Below are 12,171 nucleotides of genomic sequence, written 5' to 3'. Positions count from 1 at the left end.
CCAAGGAGCCGACACCGATGCAATCACACGAGGGTTTATGTACAAGCTCGAGCCTGGGACCAAGTATACCCGACGCAGCGGAGCAGGGACTTGGACCCCGAGACGAAGAGGTTTAGCAACTTTATAGGGGCCAGTGGCCCATGAGATACACAGAAAGTTGCACAGTCATGCTGGTCCGCTGAGCCCGATTTCCAGTTAGGGTGTGTCCTGGTCTTTGACTAGGGCGGGGCAGTGCCCTAAGTAATAAGCAGGTCAGCACAAGGCGGGTGCAGCCCAAAATAGAGTCAGTCCTGCTCTGCCTGTCCAGGGGTAGGGGATTTTGTTCAATTTCCTGGGTCCCACATTCCCCCCTTTTTCAGAGGATCCTATGCAGGACCCAATCATGGGTCCAGGTTGCTCTCAGAGTGAGCCAGGGGAATGATTAAACCAGGATTCTCACCAACCTTGTTGCTGTTCTCGCTCTTATTTACAGTTAAGGCAGCACACAACTCCCCCACCCTTTGTTGTAAGAAGACTAATTCTAATCCCCTTCTATTTTGAAGGACAACCTCGGACTAGGGAGTCTTGGAGGTGGGAGATAAGTGAGAACGGCACAGTCTTAGCTTTAGGGGAGTGTCCTTGTCTGCTTGGCTTTTCCATTCTGTAACAAAGTCCGTGAGAACGGTGTGTGGGTCAGCTGGCTGGTCAGCTGGCCGGACGTGTGTAGTGGACCCAGGGAGTAATCCCGTCGACCCTGAGAGCGGTGGGAGTGGTCATGATCACGAGATAGGGTCCCCTTCCAGTGAGGTTGAAGTGTCTGGTGTTGGTATCTCCGCACATATACCCAGTCACCTGGCCGATATCAATGGGGGTCCGGGGGTGGCCCAGTCTCGTAGAGGGCCCTCAGCTTAGGCCACACCTGCTCATGGGTTCATTGTAACATTTGGAGGGAGAAAAGAAGTTGGTGGTCATCAAATTCAGCAAGCACCTCAGGTTTTAAATTGGGGATAACAGGTGGAGGAAGACCGAACATGATTTCGTAGGGAGTCAGTCCCATCTTATATGGGGAGTTCCTCACCCTATATAGGGCGAAGGGGAGGAGAGTCACCCAGTCCCCGTCAGTCTCCAGGGCTAATTTAGTTAAGGTCTCCTTTAATGTTCTGTTCATCCTCTCTACCTGTCCTGAGCTCTGGGGCCTATATGCACAATGTAATTTCCAATCTGCCCCAAGTACTAGTGCCACTCCCTGTGTTACCTTAGATACGAATCCTGGGCCGTTGTCTGACCCAATTCTAACGGGAAAACCATACCCCGGTACGATGTCTTCCAGCAGTTTTTTGGTCACGATCTGTGCCGTTTCATGTTTGGTGGGAAATGCCTCTGTCCATCCTGAAAAAGTATCTACAAACACTAGTAAATATCTATACCCGTATTTTCCAGGTTTTACTTCAGTGAAGTCCACTTCCCAGTAGGCTCCTGGGCGGTCCCCTCGGAGCCGGGTGCCCGGGTTAGATCCATGGGCAGAGGCATTTGTTAATCGGCATGTGCGGCAGCTCGCCACGATCTGTTCAATCTTTGCTCGCGAGTCTTTAATAGTGATCTTTGCATGTCCTATGAGGTCTTCCATCTTCCTCGTTCCCATGTGAGGACTCCGATGCATTTGGGATAGGACTCGCCGTCCTAGTTCCTCTGGCAGGATGATTCTGGAGTCTGCGGCCCTCCACCAGCCACGCAAGCACTGGGTCATAGGCAAGCGTTTGATCCAGTGTAAGTCAGCAGCAGTATAGTTGGGGGTGTCCGGCAGGGTCGGTGCCCCCGGATCAGGTAGTGTGGTAGCTAAGACCTGGGTCACCAGAAGGGCCGCCTCTTTTGCTTTTAAATCGGCTCGCCGGTTTCCCCTGGCTACGGGCATGTCTGCCTTTTGGTGGCCGGGACGGCGGATGATGGCCAGGGCCTTGGGCAGCCAGAGGGCCCTCAGGAGTTCAAGGATCTCCGTTTTGTTTTTAACAGTCTTTCCCTCCGCTGTCAGAAGCCCTCTCTCCCTGTAAAGGGCTCCGTGGAGGTGAGCGGTGGCAAAGGCGGACCCGCTGTCGGTGTAGGTGTTTATTCGTTTACCTTCTCCCATGGTCAGCGCCTTGGCCAGTGCGATCAGTTCTACCCGTTGAGCCGTCTCCGTGGTTACGGCTGCCCCCGCGTATCTGAGTCCTTCTTGGACAAAACTGCTGTCGTCCGTGTACCAGGTGGCGTCCGCATTCAGCAGTGGTCCTGGAGATCAGTTCTGATTCCGTGCACCTGGCGGACGGTTCGCGGCTGTGGGATTCTTAAGACGGTTTCCTTCCGTGCATCTGTCACCCATCTTTTAATTGTACCCAAGGTAGCTCACCTCTGCTCTGCACATCTGGGTTTTTTAAGCTGAGGCCCCGTATCCTAGGGCTTCTATGGTCAGGCGCAAGTCCCTGGTGCCTCGCAGGCATGTGTCCTGGTCCTCTGCCACCAACAGAATATCATCTACATATTGTAATAAAGTTTTTTTTAAATTTTTTTTAAATTAAATTTAAAAAATTTAATTTATTTATGATAATAAAATAAATAAATAAATTAAAAAATTTATTTATGATAGTCACACAGAGAGAGAGAGAGAGAGGCAGAGACACAGGCAGAGGGAGAAGCAGGCTCCATGCACCGGGAGCCCGATGTGGGATTCGATCCCAGGTCTCCAGGATCGCGCCCTGGGCCAAAGGCAGGCGCCAAACCGCTGCACCACCCAGGGATCCCTGTAATAAAGTTAAATGTGGGTGCTTGGAACAGAACTCACCCGTCTTCGTGTAAGGCCTCATTGAAAATGGTTGGTGAATTTTTGAATCCTTGTGGTAGTCAAGTCCAGGTGAGCTGGCCATTGATGCCTTTCTCAGGGTCCGTCCATTCAAAGGCGAAGAGGTCTTGGCTTCTGGGTGCTAAAGGCAGGCTGAAAAAGGAATCTTTTAAATCTAATACTGTATACCAAGTTTTGTCTGGAGGCAGGGTGGAGAGGAGGGTGTATGGGTTTGGGACCGTAGGGTGCATATCCTCTACTCGCCGGTTGACTTCCCTCCAGTCCTGGACTGGCCTGTAATCGATAGAGTGCGGTTTCTGAACTGGCAGCAAGGGAGTGTTCCAGGCCAATTGGCAGGGCCTTAATATGCCCGAGTCCAGTAGTCGCTGTACGTGGGGTGTGATTCCCTTTTGTGCTACTAGAGGCATGGGGTATTGGTGGACCTGGACAGGGTCTGCCCCCAGTTTTAGTTCTATGTATATGGCCAGTCGATGCTGGGCCAGCCCAATTCCCCCAGTTTCTGCCCACGCTTGGGGAAATTCCCGCAGCATGGTTAATGTCAGTCATTGGTGCTGAGGGCATTTGGTGGAGATAATATTTGTCTTCTAAACTCAGGACAAGCACCTGAATCGGGTGCCCCTTCTTGCTTAGGACTTTTGCCCCTTTGCGGTGGAAGCAAATTTGTGCTCCCATCTTGGTGAGCAAATCCCGACCTAACAACAGGTAGGGACACTCAGGGATGACCGTGAAGGAGTGGAATACCCGGCCTGTGCCGAGATCCACAGTTCTTCGGGTAGTCCATGAGTATTGTTTGGTGCCATGGCCCCTTGTACCCATGAAGTTTTGTTTGCCAATTTCCCTTGGGGTTGTAATAAAACTGAATGTTGTGCTCCAGTGTCCACTAGGAATTTAACAGGTTGCCCCTCCACTTTAAGAGTTACCCTGGGCTCGGGGAGGGGTGGCGAACCCTGACTCCCCTAATCGTCCAGGTCCTCCATTTCTAAGATCTTGGCAGGGGCCTTAGATCTTTTGTTAGGGCAGCTTTTCTCCCAATGGCCCTCCTCTTTGCAATAGGCGCATTGGTGTTTGTTCGTCTTAGGGTGCTCCCAAGGGGGACCAGGGCCATCCTCCTTACCTGTCTCTGAAGCCAGCTTCTTGAGGTGCCTCCGTCTTTCCTGTGGGTCATCCATGATTGTGGCCAGCAGGATCTTGGCCAGATTTTGGGTCTGCCGGTCACTTAGTTTGGTTTGTTGTTCTTCTGGACTGTCTCTATTATTATAGACTCGTTCAGCCACTATCACTAAGTCCTGCAAGCTCTTCTCTCCCAGTCTCTCTACTCTTTGTAATTTCTTTTTAATGTCCGGAGCTGCCTGGTTAACAAAAGCCATGATAATTGTGGCCTTTGTTTCTGGGGCTTCTGGGTTCATAGGGGTGTACTGCCTAAAAGCCTCTATGACTCTCTCTAAGAAGGCTGCTGGACTCTCATCCTTACCCTGCCTCACATCATAGACCTTGGCCAGATTGGTAGGCTTGTGCGTGGCAGCCTTGAGACCTGCCATTAGAGTCTGGCGGTAGACCCGGAGTCTCTCCTTACCTTCAGCTGAGTTGTAGTCCCAGGTGGGGCGGGATAAGGGGAAGGCAGCATTTATGAGGTCTGGGTTTTGAGTCGGCTGTCTGTCCTCTCCCAGGACAGACTTCCGGGCTTCCACCTGAATTCGTTCTCTTTCCTCGGTGGTGAAGAAAACCTGCAAGAGCTGTTGGCAGTCATCCCAAGTAGGCTGGTGGGTAAAGAGAACAGTATCTAAAAGCCCAATTAGATCTCTTGGATTATCAGAGAACTTTGCATTTGGGTTTTCCAATTATATAAATCACTGGTGGAGAACGGCCAATATAACATTAGCTGTTCACCAGTCTCATTGGGGGGGCCCCATGGCGCGGAGAGGAAGGGCAGTGGAGTCCTCCGGCCCGCATTCGGAGGTGGGGCCCTCCGGTGGGTCCGACCGCGTGTCCCCGCTGCTGGCCCGCGCACAGGGACTCCCTCATCAGGGAGGGGTGGCGCCCCTTCTGCAGCCCCCGATGCCTCCAATGGAGGGGCGGAAGGGGGAGGGATGCCCAGTAGGGCGGTGGGAGAATCAGGTCCTCAGGGGAGGAATCCTGGAAGGCCGGATGAAGGGGTGCTTCGGGCATAGAGTTGGTCTCCTTCTTGGCTTTCTGCAGGGCTAGAATCTCCGTGGGTCCTGCTTTGGGGGGTAAAAATGGTTTTAGCCAAGGAGGAGGATTCTCGATCATGTCCTGCCAGATCAGGATGTAGGGCACCTGGTCAGAGTGGCCAACCGGTTCTTCCCTGAGGATCATGGTCTTAACCTGTAAGATAATAGGTAGGTGGAAAGTTCCTTCCTGGGGCCATCCTGCATCAAAGGTTGGCCATTCTGATACACAATAAATTTGGAACCTCTCTCTCCGTATGTCTATGCTCAGAATACGAGCTCTTTCCCTAATATCCGAGAAGTGAGAGAGCATAAGAGATAGGGGAGTGGTTTCTGTCTCCCCCATTATGTCCCCAATCCACACCAAGATACAGACAGTTAAGACGATTAACAAGGACACAACAACACAGACAAATGCACAAACAGCAAGGACATAGTAACACAGACAAACGTGCCATCAGTTAAGGAGAACACGGTAACAGACAAGCGTCCTGTGCCACCGCGGAGACAAAACAGAAGGTAACCTGAAGGGCTGCAGCCGGCCCTCCTACAGACGAGGCCCCGTCCTCTATACAGATGAGGGGGATCCCTGGGTGGCGCAGCGGTTTGGCGCCTGCCTTTGGCCCAGGGCGCGATCCTGGAGACCCGGGATCGAATCCCACATCAGGCTCCCGGTGCATGGAGCCTGCTTCTCCCTCTGCCTGCGTCTCTGCCTCTCTCTCTCTCTCTCTGTGACGATCATAAATAAATAAAGATTAAAAAAAATTTATATACAGATGAGGACCCCCGTCCTCCAGGCGGGGGCAAGGGACGTCTCCTCAAGACCCCCGGTCCACCGCCCTCCAGCGCGTCCGCCTAAGCCAACGCCGACCCAGTAGGGCTTGGAATCCTACAGGCGCAGGACAGCTCAGAGCTCTCAGAGAACAGGCGCGCCAAAGGTGGAAAAAGCTGAGTGCACTCACCACGCGTGAAACCCTCCGGAGGGGGTCCTGGAGGTTTCTTGGATCCCGGACGAGCCCCCAGATGTTGTGCCCAAGATCGCGAATCCGAGAAACCGCCAAGGAGCCGACACCGATGCAATCACACGAGGGTTTATGTACAAGCTCGAGCCTGGGCCCAAGTATACCCGACGCAGCGGAGCAGGGACTTGGACCCCGAGACGAAGAGGCGGCAACTTTATAGGGGCCAGTGGCCCATGGGATACGCAGAAAGTTGCACAGTCATGCTGGTCCGCTGAGCCCGATTTCCAGTTAGGGTGTGTCCTGGTCTCTGACTAGGGCGGGGCAGTGCCCTAAGTAATAAGCAGGTCAGCACAAGGCGGGTGCAGCCCAAAATAGAGTCAGTCCTGCTCTGCTTGTCCAGGGGTAGGGGATTTTGTTCAATTTCCTGGGTCCCACACTGATTGAAGAGAAGTGAGAAATGAGCTGAAGACAGAGTAAAAGCTGTTCATTTACAGGAATCCTGTGCCCTGCCCTTCTTTTTAAAGAATAGTTCACTGGTATAATTTCAGTGGACTCTGGGCAGAAAATACATCTCTCTCTTCTCTCTGCTCCCAAGTAACTAGCTGACTCTCCAATTTGCCACCTAGAGATCAGAGCAGTAAAACAAGACAGAGAGAGGAACATATTAATGCAAACAAATTCTCATTACCTCACTCCCTCCCCTCCCCCTGATTTATTTTTTAAGTAAGTGAAGAGTTTTAGCCATGGAGCTCGGTTACATTGGGAAATATGGGGCAGCAGACGGCAGCAGAGGGTTGTGACTTTATCTCCTGCTCATCCCTGACACAAGACTTCCAAGAGGCATCAGGAAGGGGGCTTTTTTTCCTATTGGCAGAAACAGGGTCAAAGGGGATGCTGGAGACAGGGAAAGACCTCTGACAGTGGGATATATATGTTCCAAATGCAACCATTCTTTTTTTTCGTATTTTATTTTTTAAAATTTATTTATTTTATTTTAAAGACTTTATTTATTTATGAGAGAGGCAGAGACATAGGCAGAGGAAGAAGCAGGGCTCCATGAAAGGAGCCCGATGTGGGACTCGATCCCGGGACTCCAGGATCATGCCCTGGGCCAAAGGCAGGTGCTAAACTGCTGAGCCACCCAGGTGTCCCTATTTTTTAAAATTGAAATTCAATTTACCAACATATAGTATAACACCCAGTGCTCATCTCATCATGTGCCCTCCTTAGTGCCCATCATCTAGTTACCCTATTCCCCTACCCACCTCCCCTACTACATGCAGCCATTCTTTTTCAGTTCTGAGGCCACCTCTCTCCCTCTTCCTACCTGCCTCATGGCCCTCTCTCTTCTGTCCAAAGTCTGCTCACCTTTCAGTCACAGCTTAAATGTCTCTTCCTTAGGGAAGTCTTCCCTCACTTCCCTTGCCAGGTTGTCTTGCTCTCATTCACTTCTATGGCACCCTCCACTTGTCCTGCATGACTCTTATTGCAGCTGTAATAAATGTAAATCCCATCGTCCCCTACGTTGTAAACTCCAATGAGAGCAGTAACCAAGACTGTCACGTTCATCACTTAGTTTTCTGTGCTCATGACAGTGCTTGGAACATGGTAGTCTCACAGTAAATATTTATTGAACGAATCCTTGAAGTGGAAATTAAAAGGCTTGGGTCTTAGGCCCAACTCCATCATTGACTTGCTGAGTGACCTTGGGCAAATGTTTTCTTCTATAAAATAGTTCACAGCTGCAAATGTTTTATGTGCCTGATTTCTATTTAGTCCTCACCATGGCCCGAGAGCAGATGAGTGCTATTTGTTATCCACATCATATAGAGGAGAAGACTAAGACTCAGAGGTTAAATAATGGGTCCAAGTTCACACAATATTCAAATCACACTATAGTGATGCCTCAGTTTCCCTACCTATCACGTGAAGCTATTAAACTAGGTAACTTTTGAGATCTCTTCGAAGTCCTACTTTGTAAAAGTCTGCAATTCTGATATTAAACTGGAACTAGTAAAATAGAGTGGCTGGGGTAGGGGTGGTTAGAAAGATCAAACTAAAAATGATGATAATGTTGCAGGTCTAGGATGAGGGCCAGGGGATGGGGCTGGCAGTAAGAAGGTCCACTCATAAAAGGTGTTGTGTCTGTTCTCATTCCAACTTATCCAAAAAGTTAAATGACTCAAGCAAGCCTTAGCAGCTGGCATAGCACTTGCTTTATAAGATTTGACAAAGATCAGGAAGGAGTCAATCGTTTGCCAAAAGCTAAATGATATATTCTGAATGTGGCATATCATTTACAGTCACTCTCTCTCATTTCCCTTCCTCCCCACCCATATTTTTTTGTCTCCTTGCTCTGGAATTTCTTGCTATCTGACAGCAAAGCAAATGAGCTATGCTCAGTGAAGAGTGAAAGCACAACTCCTGTACCTTGCTTCGCTCGCTGCCTCTCTGTAATTGTGCATGACTTCCTGAGTGATTGGAGATGTTGGATGTGAAGTGAGGAATGTGCAGATTCTCCAGCTCTCTCAACGGTCTCCATCTGGCTTTGAGGAGGCTTGGATTCAAAGCTACCATCGTAAGCAAGGACAGTAACACTGTTGAGGGGCAAGGTGAGACTGAGCCACCGGGGAAACAGGTGGGTGGGGCTTCCCCCATATTTCTAGCTCTGGCACCGCTGGCAGCGCAGACTGTAGGCGCTGACCAAGCTGCTGATGCAGTGGGTTCCTTCTCAGCTCAGTCACTAACTCCTGTGACCTTGACAAATTCATCTCTTGGGCTCAGTGCTTCTTCATCTATAAAGAGAAGATAATGGAGCATTACGGGGGTACAGAGGCTTAATTATTGTTTGCAGAAGACTTGAGTATTCTTGGATGAATGGCACAATCAGGGTGCTGTGCAAAATATCATTTTGCATGTCAGTTAGCAGGATGTCTTACACCTGTCATTGCATACTGGGTGAGTCCTAATAGAGAAGGTGCTATAGACATAGGGAGAGGAAGAAATAAGGGGCTGGAGAATGGCTATTCCATGGAGATAACAGCTTTTCAGTCCAATTGACTATCCTTCAAAGTTATTATTCAATGTTAGGAACTGTGGCAGATTAAAGATGGCCACAAATTCTTTGACTATCTTCCTATCAAGAAGCATTCCCCCTTCCCTTGAACCTGGGCTGGCCTGTGATCACTTCAACTACTAGAGTATGGTGAAAGGGACATGAAGGAGAGCCTAGTCTTGAAGCCAGAGGATTAACAGCATTTGTCTTGGTGTCAGGGAGCCCAGGGCTATCATGTAAGAACTCCCACTAGTTTTGCTGGACTGTTCAAGTGAACACATCCTGTGACTATATACAGTGTAGTCATCAAGAGACCAGGTATGCGAGTGAAGCTTTTGTGGACCTTCTTGGAGCTCTAGATCAGTCCAGCTGCCAGCTGAATAGCCCTGGGTAGCCCAGTTGATGCCACATGGAACATAAGGATCATCCAGTTAAGCCATGCTCAAATTTCTGATCCACAAAATCATAAAATATAACAAAATAGGGATTTGGATGTGAGTCCAAGTGTGAATGAGATTGGAGCTCATGGTCTTTCCATGGCAATACACACCCTCCTTGGCCCATCTTTCCTGAGGGCCTCCCCTGATACATGAGGTATTGACTTTAATACTTCATTTTTTGGGGCTGAATACTGCCCAAATTACATTCTTATGCCAGCTCAGAAGGGTATGTTGTCATTCAGCAGTCAAAAATATGAATTAGCTCTCAGATCTTGATTTCCAGATTGTTTTGAGCTGAAAGCAAGAAGTGATCATCTCAAATCATGATCACTAGCATTTATTGAACAATTTTCTGTGCCAGGCTCTCTGCTTTATCTCTTTAAATATTCACCATGATCTGTGAGAGATGTACTGTAATCTTTCTTCTTTTTACAGGTTAGGCCCGAGATCACCCAGCTGGCTCACCAAGACTGGATTAGACCCATACAGGTCTTGTTCTGACAAGTCCTCAGGATAAGTAGACCCATGAGTTCCCTGCATAATCTGTATGCAGTACAGATTATGTGGATGCTACTAGTCTTAGCCTATGTGAGGAGCTGGTTTCAGCAGAACCTGGGCAGGCTGCTTCTTGTGCCACCAAGGTCACTCATTTTCTTCCCTGTGGTCAAACTGCCAACACCCTGAGAAGCTTGGTGCTCAAGAAGCAGGACTCCCTCTATCTATTAATTCCTAGATTGGTTGCCATGGAGGTGAAGAAGGTGGTTGGTGCATGCTGACTCTTGCTCACTGGGGACATGTGAATCTGAGCCTACGTATTTACTCTTGGTAGGTGAACTACGGAGTTATCTTCAAAGGGTCTCAAAGATAAATGGACATTAAGTAGTGATTTTTCCAGACCCTTAATTTCAGATAAGCAAACTACTTTTAACATTCTCCTGTGGATGTTTTGTAGACCTCATCAGCCACTACTCTCTCTGTTGCTCACTGCTCTACAACACACTGGCCTTCCTTCTCTTTCTCAAAAGCCTCAAGCCTGGGCCTTCACTACAGCCTTGGCAATTGCTATTTCTTTTTTCTTTTTTTTTTTTTTTAAGATTCTATTTATTTATTCATGAGATACGCAGAGAGAGGGAGAGAGAGGCAGAGACACAGACAGAGGGAAAAGGAGGCTCCATGCAGAGAGCCCGACGTGGGACTCAATCCTGGGACTCCAGGATCACACCCTGGGCTGAAGGCAGGCACCAAACCACTGAGCAACCCGGGGATCCCTGCAATTGCTATTTCTTATACCCAGAGTACTCTTCATCCACACCTTCCCAGTTGGATTTCTTCCCTTAGCTGTCACTTATAGAACACGTGCTGTATACCAGGCACTGTCTTAACCCTTTATATATATTCACTTTTTTAAGCCTTCACAATCATCTAAGGACCCTGAGGCACAGAGAGGTTAAGTCACTTGCCCAGGGTCACACAGCTGCTATGGGATAAAGCCAGGATTTAGACCCAGATAGTCTAGCTCTGGCACCCATGCCCTCAACTCATACCATGCTGCCTCTCCTTCCTAATGTTCAGTCCTGAGCTCAAGGTTGCATTACACTGTTCTTATTACACATCCACAGCATTTATCACTATCTGAATTTGCCTTCTTTGTTTGATTCTGGTTGGTTATCTGTCCTGTCTCCCCAGGACATTTTTGCACCCTGTGAATGTGAGTATATTGATTTGCCCTGTCTCCCACCATATTTCTGGTGGTAAGTAGTAGATAATAGATAGAAGCTCACAAAATTAGCTGTGTGGAGGAAAAGGTGATTAGGCAGGGTGGTGTCCTGAAATCAATCTGATCTCTATTTTGTTTCCTTCTTTTCTTTATCATTCTTCACTCTTCACTTTTGCTCTTTCTTGGAGAACTGGCCCTTTTGAGTAAGAAAAGCATAAATCTAGAAAGAGCAAATCTGGCTTTGAGTCTGTTCAGTCCCTGCCAGCTGCTGGTGGGAAGGCCCTATTGTAGGCCAGTTAGCCATTCAAAGTCTGTCTTCTTACCTGTAAAATGTCGGGGGGCTTCCCCCTTTTTTTTCACAGGGCTGGTTTGAGGCTTAAATAGCTATTATATTAGTCTTAGCTCATGTGAATAAATCCTATCTGTGTGCCAAGCTCTGCACAAAAGGAATGAAATGAATTGTCTCATTTACTGCTCCTCAAAACCTTATGAAGAAACTGAGGCACAGAGAAGTTTGATATCTTATCTGAGTAAGAATTGTAATTCCAAAATCCAAGCTCTGAACCCCTAAGAATGCGTGTCTAAATGCTATGAAAAATGTCGGTGATTATCATTGGTATGAAGTGCTGCATAATGTGGAATTGGTGGTTGCCTGTTGGGGCTAAGTCTATAGCCAAAAGCAGCACTGTGTTTGGCCCGCTGTGGGTTGAAGTTAGCATCTTGTAACAGATGTGCTTCACTCCAGCAGGGGGCTGACAGGATGATAGACTATTGCTCCCAAGTTGGCAGGGTGGGCAGAGACAAAGCAGGAGAGAAGAAAAAAAAAAGAAGGTTAAAACATCTGAACGTTTCATAGAGCAAATGCCTCCCTTTCCTGCCGAACATTAGCTGGCATTTAAAGAAAATTATGTAACTGTGCAACTTCCATATAATAAATTGGCTTACAGCTGGTGCAGTATGTTTCATATCTTTTTAAAAACTAGAGCAATATGTTGGTAG

The 12,171-nt window shown here is 48.5% G+C and overlaps 1 pseudogene; it reads right to left on the bottom strand.

Moving 5' to 3' along the window:
- Positions 1-554: 554 nt before the first annotated feature.
- Positions 555-8,537, bottom strand: LOC112651656 (uncharacterized; annotated as a pseudogene).
- Between the last annotated feature and the right edge of the window lie 3,634 nt (positions 8,538-12,171).

This window comes from Canis lupus, chromosome 4 (genome assembly GCF_003254725.2).
Source record: "Canis lupus dingo isolate Sandy chromosome 4, ASM325472v2, whole genome shotgun sequence".
In the NCBI taxonomy this organism is placed as follows: Eukaryota; Metazoa; Chordata; class Mammalia; order Carnivora; family Canidae; genus Canis; species Canis lupus.
Note: the sequence above shows the minus strand (reverse complement) of the source record. Positions and strands in the feature narration are given on the sequence as shown.